General features: G+C 39.9%; 1 protein-coding gene across 3 annotated transcripts in view; it reads left to right on the top strand.

Annotated features, from left to right (window-relative positions):
- LOC122071837 (phosphatidylinositol 4-kinase beta 1-like) overlaps positions 1 to 10106 on the top strand; it is a 41978-nt gene that overhangs the window by 2154 nt on the left and 29718 nt on the right. The window lies entirely within an intron of this gene.

The raw sequence follows: 10106 nt of genomic DNA, 5'->3' as shown, positions 1-10106 counted from the left end.
AGATATATATATATATATATATATATGATGTCAAATACTAAGAATTCATGATATGAAGAAATCATGTGATCTGCATTATTAGTACTTCACATAAGGAGGTATCATAGAAGTAGAAGGATTTTTTTGGAAGCTTGGAACTTTTTATAGACTCAGGGTTGAACATATGGCCTGTAATTAGTTGGAAGGCTTGGTTGTCATGATTTTATAGGAAACATGTTCTCTGTTCATGATCCGGGATATTATGGAGACTCTTGATACTTCAGTTAAAATATAATTTACCTTGCAAAATTATGAAGCCTACGGTCCTCTTCCTGCATACAAAATGTTCAGAACTAAAATTTACCTTGTGCATTCTTTCTTTTTGATTAGGGTTCGGTGGTACATATGTATATCTTTTGCTCGGTCTTTCTCCTCAACTCTCTTCTCATTTCCTTTTTATTAAAATTTCTTCTTTGTCTTATAGAAAAAGGGTCATAATATGAAAAAGACACCCGGGGTGGCGGGTGGGGCTGCGGGTGGGGCTGGGGGGGGGGAGAGAAGAATCTTCTATTCCAATGGATCTTCCTTTTCTCACCCCCTTGCCCCTTGCACCTTGTAATTTTGGCTGGTTTAATTTGGCCCAAACTAGGTTTTGCGTATTGGAATCAATTGGGTTGGTGATGAATAGACTGAGACTTGAAAACAAGAGGCTTTAAGATTAGTAGATCGAAGACGGAGTATATGATGTGTAACTTTAGTCACTTTATAATGGATAGCGAAATGGTGAAAATTAAGGAGAGAGATTCCTCAAAGTGACTATTTTAGATATTTGGGGTCAACTATAATTAAAGAATGTAACATGGAAGATGATGATGTTTCCTAGAGAATTAAAGTGGAATGGATGGAGTGGAGAGGTGCGTCTGGAGTGTTGTGTGATCGACGTATCCCTTTAAAGCTTAAGGGAAAATTCTATAAGACTGTTGTGCGACTAGCTATGATGTATGGGGTGGAGTTTTGGATAGTTAAGAAGTGTTATATAGAGAAGCTATGTGTAGCTAAGATGGATGTGCGGCAAAACTTAGAAGGATAAAATAAGGAATAAGCATATTAGATCATTTGGGAGTTGCACCGATCAATGACAATCTCCACAAATGTTGTTTGAGGTGGTATGGCCATGCTCAAAGGAGGCCTAAGGACGCCCAGCTAGGTGGAGTGATTTGATTCAGGATGAGGGAGTTAAAAGAGCTAGGGGGAGGCCTAAAATGACCGTAGACGAAGTTGTGAGGAAGGACATGCATAGTCTTTGTCTTGCCCCAAGTATGACCTTAGATAGATCATATTGGAGGGCAAGGATCCATGTTGTCGACCCCATGTAGTTAAGACTCTCTTGACCTGCTGGGCTGTGCCTCTTATCTCTTACTCCCACCCATGGTTTAAGATCTCGGCGAGATCTCGCTAATATCTCTCTTTTTCAAAAAGGCGAAACAAGGTGTATGGTGAGTTATAATTATACAAAAACTCGATTGAGATCTCGGGATCTCGCCTCTATCTTGCCAATATCTCGCCTCTCTCTCTACTTTTTGAAGAAAAACATTAAGGAGCAAGGATTTTGATGCTTTTGTTTGAGGATCTCTATTCCTACACTCATTGAAGCCTAAAGAGTAGAGAATATTACATCCTCATCCACATTTGGAGTTATTTTAATTTTCAATGTATGTGAATGTGACTCATCAGTCATCAATGTTAATTGTTAAACAATTAAGTAATTATCTATGATGTCCTTATGATTATGTTGTGTCATGTGTTGATTGTGGAATAAAGCATATTGGCCTGGGGTCCGAAGAGTCGGAGATTACTTACATAGGGACAGGGTTCGAAGTCAAAGTACCATCTTAGGTTTGATTTTTAAAAACTGATGCTTCCATTGTGTTTAGAAGGCCTAAAATAGGGTAAATACCAAGTTTTAAGGGCTACAAAGACCATATGGCCATTGAGACCAACCACCGAGTCGACCGGAAATAAATGCATTATCTTAGCAAGATCTTGCCAGATCTCTATTTTTTTGATTAGCAAGATGGGGGGCAAGAGTGAGATCTTAAACCTTGCTCTCACCCTTATTATATCTTCTCTCATCATGAATTTTTTTTTTCTTTTGATCTATGTAGCCGATCCATTAAGTTGGAATTAAGGCTGAGATTGTTGTTATTGTTGTCGTTGTATGAATAGACAGAGGCTTGGGGATGGTTATGAAGAGACAGGCAGAGAAGGTGCTGATTGGTTTTTTTTTTTTTTTTTTTTGGGGGGGGGGTGGGGTTGGGGGGAGTAGGTAGGTGGGTGCCATGATGTCATATTTTGGGGAAGTCAACTCTGATTTATCAAGCTGGTAGTGTGGGAGTATGGAAAAACGAGATGCAGTGAATTTCCAAAGGTCTTGGAAGGATGCTTAGACAGAACTGAAATTGGGACAAAGAAATTTAAAAATTTCTTGAGCTCAAGATGGAAGAATCTACCCATGTGGTTAAGAGTTTTGGTGGTCCTATTGCCTTTCAATTTTGCAGCAGAAGAGGCTGAAGTATTGAATAGAAACTGTACCGAATTGCCGAGTATTGAATATATATATATATATGATATATGATATATGATATGATAATATATCCTGTAAAAAGCAAAACACGGCAAAAGTATTGAAAACCATATTTGTATCGAATAAAAACCGTCGTACAAAGCCAGTATGGTATCATATTGAAATATAGGAATTTTCTCGATATGATACAGTTTCAGTATCTACTCTTGGCCTGCTGTACCGTACCAAAACTGTTCCGGAATTTTCTTGATATGATACAGTTTCAGTATCTACTCTTGGTCTGCTGTACCATATCAAAACTGTACCGGTTGACACCCTTTGTGCTGAAGTTGTATCACCGTATGACACCAACCAGATTTCTTCATCTAGAGGTGGTTTCTCATCCTTTGTCTCCCGTGTTGATATATTCAATCAACTATTGAAACGTGTCTAGCAGGCTAGCAGCTTGAGACATCCACTTCTACATCTACTGCCACATTGACTAATTCATATATGCCCAGATGTTTCATTTCCTCATTCCATTCCTTGGGTCATTGACTCAAGTGCGTCGTCCCACATGATTGGTAAGCGAAACCTGTTCTCTTCTTTTCAGAAGTTTAACCGTGCATCCCAAGTTATTCTTGCAGATGGAGCCTCTACTAATGTTGCTGGTCATGATGCCATTCCTCTTTATTTGTCTCTTTCATTACTCACTGTACTTCATATTCCTAAATTTCCAGTCAATCTCTTATCTGTTGTTAGTTTACGAAATTTTTTAAATGCTCCTTTACCTTTTACCCTTCCCATTATGTTTTTCAAGATCTCAACATAAAGAAGATGCTTAGTGGAGGGCATAGGAGGGATGGCTCATACTACTTTGACGTTGCTTCCTCATCTACAATGGTTTCTGTTACCTTTACTGGTGCTTCTCATCTCCATTGGCACAACTGGCTGAGACATCTATCTCTTTCCAGGCTGCAACATATGGTCCCTAGTTGCAAGTCTACCTCAGACAAGCATCACCGCACTGCTTTTCCGTCTTTTGTGTGTTTAAGAGTTGGTCTTTATTTGATTTAGATCAATTTGATATCTGGGGTTATGAATCGGTTCGATTTTTCTTATTTTGTCACCTTTGTTGACGATCACTCTCATATTACGCGGTTGTATCTTTTAAAGGATCATAATGTGTTTATGTATGTTTTTTAAAAGAATTATTGAAATTAAAGTTCAGCTTGGTGTTTGTTTGAAAATTTTGCACAGTAAGATTACTCAATGTGAAATTTCATCGTTTTGTTTTGATAATGTATTATCCATCAAACTACCTATTCTTATACAACCCGACAGAATGGTGCATCGGAAAGAAAAATCCAACATTTGTTAGCTATTACTAGATCTTTGATATTTTATATGAATGTCCCTGAAATTTATTGGGGAGATGCTTTTTTGACCGCTTGTCATTTGGTTAATCGGATGCCTTCTTCTGTTTTTGATAATAAATTCTTCTCCATTGTTTTTTATTTTTTTTTATTTTTTTTAACCGACTTATTTGGTCTATCACCTCGCATTTTTTTGGTGCCAAGTTTTGTCATAATCTTTGTTCAGGCATTGATAAACTGTCTCCTTGTGTTAAAGTGTGTTTTTTTTTCTAAGGTACTCTCGCACCCAAAAAGGCTACCGTTGTTATAATCCTGTTACTTGTCAGGACTTTGTTAGTGCCAATGTTACTTTTTTTGAGAATACTCCCTACTTTGGTGTTGCCGTTTTTGACTTAGGTCCCATCTTTTATAGTATTCCACCTATTCCTGAAGCCATTCCTTTTGACGATTCTAACCCCAAATCCATCGGGTACCATTACTGATGCAGTTCCAACAAGGGTTTACACAAGGAGAACCAAGACCAAGGTTGACCCAAGTGGCTGACTAGGTCGACCTAGATCTGGTCCAAGTCAGCCCACGGTTTGGGCTGCTGATGGGGTTACTAATTAGTTATTTAGTTTCTATTTTGAAGTCCTAAATAGTTTCTAATTTCTGTCTAGACTAGTTTCTATTTTCATTAGATTCTAATTTCCAGTTTTTAGTAACTTCTTGTAATCAATTTTTAGTAACTCAGATTTACTAACTCTGAGTTACTATTACTTGTAAACCCTCCCCATCATTATAAATAAAGATGATGGCTCTTTTGATGAGCCACGATTTTGACTAATAAGAAACAACTCTCTTGTTGCTGCCGTTGGTACCCCTGGCTGTTCCTTGTGTTTGATCAAGGTCTAGGGATTGGTGTTTGATCCAATCGACACTTTGTGGTGAGAAGTCCGAGTGGGTTGCTATTATTTTCTGGTTTTCTTTATTGGATTATCTTCTCCAGCAGAACAGGTAAGTAACTGAACCATTCTGCAGAATTTTTCTAGGTTTTGAATATATGTTTTTCCCTATTCTGTCGACCTATTCAGTTGGGAGTTCTAGCCACCCGATGGCCTTGTGATTCTGGTCGGTTGTTAGGATCAACCAGAGGAGGACTCGATCCAAGTTTGGTGCTGATCAGACCAGGGGTTTGTCTGGTTCTGAGTTTTCTTCAATTCTGGCCGATAGTGTTCTCTGCCCCAGAATTGATTTCTGTTTTTTAATCTGTGTTGAAGTTGACTGCTGCTTTTATTCTCCACTGAACTGGACCTTCTAACCATTAATTAGATTTGTTATTAGTTCCTTAATAATACTCTACTGAAGTTCCAGAAATTACTGTCAGATCTCAGGACCTGCTGTCAGAATCAAGTTCTGATTTGGTTATCTATTCCTGTGATATTTTGATTCTAATTGGACCTTATTCGAATACTCTATTTCTGTTGCTGAGATTCTATTTGTTGGTGCAAACTCTGCTACCTGAAATTCTAGATTCTAGGTCTAATAATTCTGGTTTTTCAAGGATTGTTGACTGGTTTAAGTTGGACTGTTGTTGCTGTCTACTATTGGGTGGTTATTGGTTGTTCTTTGGTTTAACTTTCCTGCAGTCTTGGGTCTGGTTTGGTTGTCAAATCCATTCCTACATTAAGTAGTATCAGAGCATGGCTGGGAACAACACCCCCACCCGAGCTTCTCTTATGGAGATGTACAGACTATGAGGACTGAGATGAAGGTTGAACAACAAGCCTTACGGATTGAATTGAAGGCTGAATTGGATGCCAGATTGTTGAATGAAGAGACCCCACCACAACAGCCTACTAGCGATTCACGTACAACACCCGAAGTAGAAACCCCATTGAATGTAGTTGCTCAGTTGACTAACAGGAGAGCAAACCCTAATCTGAGAGCACCACAGAGGGTTCCGATAGCACAACCTACTGTTGAAGAGCATGTAAGAGGATATTTTGAGACTGAGCGTCCCGTGCAACAGAGGTATTCTGGAGATTCACAGAAGATCAAGCTCGATCTGAAGGAGTTTGATGGGAGATATGACCCCCAATTGTTCTATGATTGGATAGTGGCACTAGACGACTATTTTGACTATTATGAGTTACTTGAGGAACGGAAGATGAAACTAGCTCGTGCTAAGTTAGTTGGGGCTACTTGTGAGTGGTGGAGGACCTATGAGCTAGAGTTAGAAGATCGTGGTAAAGAACCTCCTAGTTGGGAGGAGATGGAGCTTGAGTTATCAGATAAATACTTGCCACGCAACTTCATAGCTCGCATACAAGACCAACTGAATTCTCTTCGTTAAGGGTCTATGACTGTTGCCGAGTACATGAACAAGTTTGACGCACTTTATTCTCGTACAGGCATAAGGGAGAATGAAAGGCAACTGTTATCTCGGTTTCGACTGGGATTGCGAGCTGAAATCAACAGGGGTATCGGAGTTGTTGAAGTGCACTCAGTGAGGGATTGTTTTGACAAGGCCCTACGAGCAGAGGAGCTTCTAGCACAGCCAGTTAGAAGGTTTGGGTTCCAAGCTGGGGGAGGTAAAGAAGAATTTTCCAGCTACTAAACCTAGTAGCTTAGCACCTCCAAAGTCCACTGTTCTTCCACGAGCTGATCATAAAGGAAAGGCACCCATGACCCGTGGTAATAAGGTACAGTGTTTCCATTGCCAAGAGGTAGGACATTTTGCTAAGTCTTGTCCGCATAAGCAGAGGATTAATGCAGTAGCTGAGGTCAGCTTTGCTGTGACGGATCAAGTGAAGAAGTTCGTTCGATTTCAGACTTGATGACCTGCAGGAAGATAGGTTTAAGTATTAGAAATCCAACTTCCCCTTCACCTCTTGAGGTTCACTGGTGTAAGCCTTCCAGGGCGTGGATGAAGATCAATGTGGATGGAAGTTCGCTTGGTAACCCAGGTAATGCAGGTGCTGGTGGTGTCCTACGGGATGATAAAGGCAAGGTAATCGACTCTTTTAGCATTTTTCTGGGAGTCAAACAAATATATGAAGCTGAATTTGAGGCAGTCTTGGAGGGTATTCTGCTAGCTAGACACTATCATGCTAGGGGTGTTTGGATTGAGTCAGACTCAGCGTCCGTGGTCTCAGCAGTTCAGAGAAGGGAGATTCCATGGTTTGCCCTGCAGAAATGGAGATCTGTTATTTCCTTTTTGGAGTTGGTGCAATGGAAGATCACTCACTGTTTTCGTGAAGCTAATGTAGTCGCTGATTTTCTGGCTAGGAAAGCATCTAAATCTTGTACTTCAGAATTCTCAGTGGAGTTCCCGAGACATGTAGTTGATGAGTTAGCTTCTGATGCGTTGGACAGACACCGTTTTCGATTTGGCTAAGCCCTTTGCTTGTTCCCTCTGCTGATGGCCATGCCGAAGGTGGAGGTTGCAAGTGGGTTTAGTGGGATCGGCCTGCCCTTTTGTATTTCTTTTTGTTTTGCTTTGTTCTCTTTTAATAAAATGACCTTTTAGCAAAAAAAAAAAAATGCAGTAGCTGAGGTCGAGGACTCCAATGAGGAGGATGAGTCAGCTCTTTATCCCTATCCTTTAGAGGATGATGATGATGGTGGATATGACTATGATATGGAAAACACTAATGAGGATGATACTCAGGGAATAAATATTGTTACTTGCATATTGGTGGCTGAAACCAAAGGAGATGATTGGCGACGTAACTGCATATTCTATAGCCGTATGAAGTCAGGTGCGCATACTTGTCAGATTATCATTGATAGTGACAGCTGTGTCAACGTTGTTTCTGAAACCTTTGTGAAGAGAGCAACCTTGAAAGCTGACCCACATCCTCAGCCTTATAAGGTATCCTTGCTGAATGGTAATACTCTAGAGGTGAATAAGAGATGCTCAGTTCCTTTGAAACTTTACCAATATAAAGAGAAAGTTTGGTGTGATGTGATCCCAATGAAATTCATAGATGTATTGCTTGGTCGTCCCTTGATGTATGACAATGATGCCATGGTTGGAGGGAAGAAGAATCTGTGTACTTTCATGTGAAAGGGTGTTCCTACAACTTTCTATCCGGTAAATGTGCCGGCTGAAATACGACGAAAGAGATCTTTAAGGTCAAATCAGAAGGACATTGACAATGAGAAGAAGTGTCACACCCTACCTCCAATAGGCTAAGGCATGCGGCACTGGTCATCTCACCGTATCCAGTCAACCTGTTTCTCCAAGATCTAGACTAGGGCAGATCATAACACCACCACTACACTACAGAAGATCAGAGTTTTTCTTTCTTTTCTTTTTATTTTTTTATTTTTATTTTTTTTACATATGCACAGTCCAGCAAACAAAATATCTTGCCTAAGCTCCAGTGCCAACTAAGTGATAAGATATATTTACAATTATGCAGATGAGAGTTACATACCTTACAAAAAGAGAATATTCACAGTTTACAGTATCTCAATAGTAGACTATATACATCAGAACAGGAATATATACACAAAAAGATATAGGAATAGTCCATCCTACTTCTCAGAAGTACTGGCCTCCATAGGCGCAGTCGTCACATTCACAGGTGGGTCCGTGATCGAGTTCATCTTCTGGAATATGGGCCATGTGATCCATGGACATTGTCTCATAATCAATGCCGGGAGTCGGCAGAATACCACCTTCGTCATCTATAGGATCAAAGGAAAGGGGGTGAGCACTAGTAATGCTCAGTGAGGGGTGGGGGAGATCAAGCACACACATCCATATGCAATGCATGCTCCACACATAGAGAATGACACTCATGAGTCCATTTAATTAACTATACAAAATTCATAATCCATTACTAGGTCTCATCACCTATGGGTATAAGTGCTACCAACGTAGGTGGCATACCCTACCCTGTATGTTGGGCCTCAGGTATACAAGCTACGCCGCATGCAGGAGCCAGCCAGTGCCGGTATGGGTCCCAGGCCACACCGGCTAACCCCTAAAAAGGTAACCCCGTATCATAAATATATTCACAGGCATACAGTACTTCGTATCCTGTCTCACATCCTTAACTGATACCCCACAACTCATCACAAGTGCACTGTTGATCAGGCAACCACATAATTCGGGATTAGTCCTTACCTAACCCCCTACGGACAAGGGGTGTAGCACATGGGGTTGTGATACCTAACCCAACATTCTAAATGATGCACAACCAATCATTTCAATCACACATACAAACATGGGCACCTGCATGTGACCCATCTCACCTACCTTACCTTTCTCATTTCCATTCCGTCCCATTCCATCACAATAGTACCATCAAAGAATAAATGTAGGTAAATGTAAATGCATATACACACACAATTTAATGCATAAACAGGATTAAACAAGCACACCAAAAGAATGGGGGTTGAGAAGGGCACCCACTCACCTTGGTATTCAATTTTGGCAAGTTCACTTCTTGGATTCAAGAAAATTGCCACACTGTCACTTATGTTCCCTATTCAACAGATATTTAAATCATTAGGTACATCACAAATTCCTACATTTTATCCACTTGCTTTAAGTATAGCATTCCCATACCCAACCTATAGAGGTCTTTGTTTGTTCCTTCCTATATACATATTGATTCCTTGATTTCTTACACCTTTTCTATAGTAGAATTAGATATAGAGAATCACTAATAGATCCTCATTGGATGAAGGGGTTTCATCCATACTTACAGTCCTCGAGGTCATATGAAATTCCAAACATTGGACCCTACAGTCATGGGTTATGTTTCTCATTAATTCTTATATAAACAAATTCAAACTTATGTCCAAAGGTTTAGTAACCTGTTACACAGCCCATCTGGCTTTAGGAACCCAAATCGATGGGTTACTTGGGTAAAAACCGGCACCATGTTTGCTGTAGTGCCCGAATTGCATCCATTTTTCATTTTGAATTTCCAATACTTATCTTAGGTCAATAAGGAAAAAGGTTAAATGCCAAGTTGACCCAATTTTGGGTTTCAATTTATTACACCCACAACTAATATAGTCTAATTCTGCAGTCATAGTGTAGGAATTTAAAGAGAACTGCAGAATTAGAGTATTTCTCATGCCTTGGCCATCAATTTGAGATGAACATTTATAAGTAATAACCTAACCTAATTAATTCAGCCCCTATTGCATAATTTCAGCTTGAATAAAATTATGCTCCTAGGGTT

This window comes from Macadamia integrifolia, chromosome 2 (assembly GCF_013358625.1).
Source record: "Macadamia integrifolia cultivar HAES 741 chromosome 2, SCU_Mint_v3, whole genome shotgun sequence".
NCBI classification, from domain to species: domain Eukaryota; kingdom Viridiplantae; phylum Streptophyta; class Magnoliopsida; order Proteales; family Proteaceae; genus Macadamia; species Macadamia integrifolia.
Note: the sequence above shows the minus strand (reverse complement) of the source record. Positions and strands in the feature narration are given on the sequence as shown.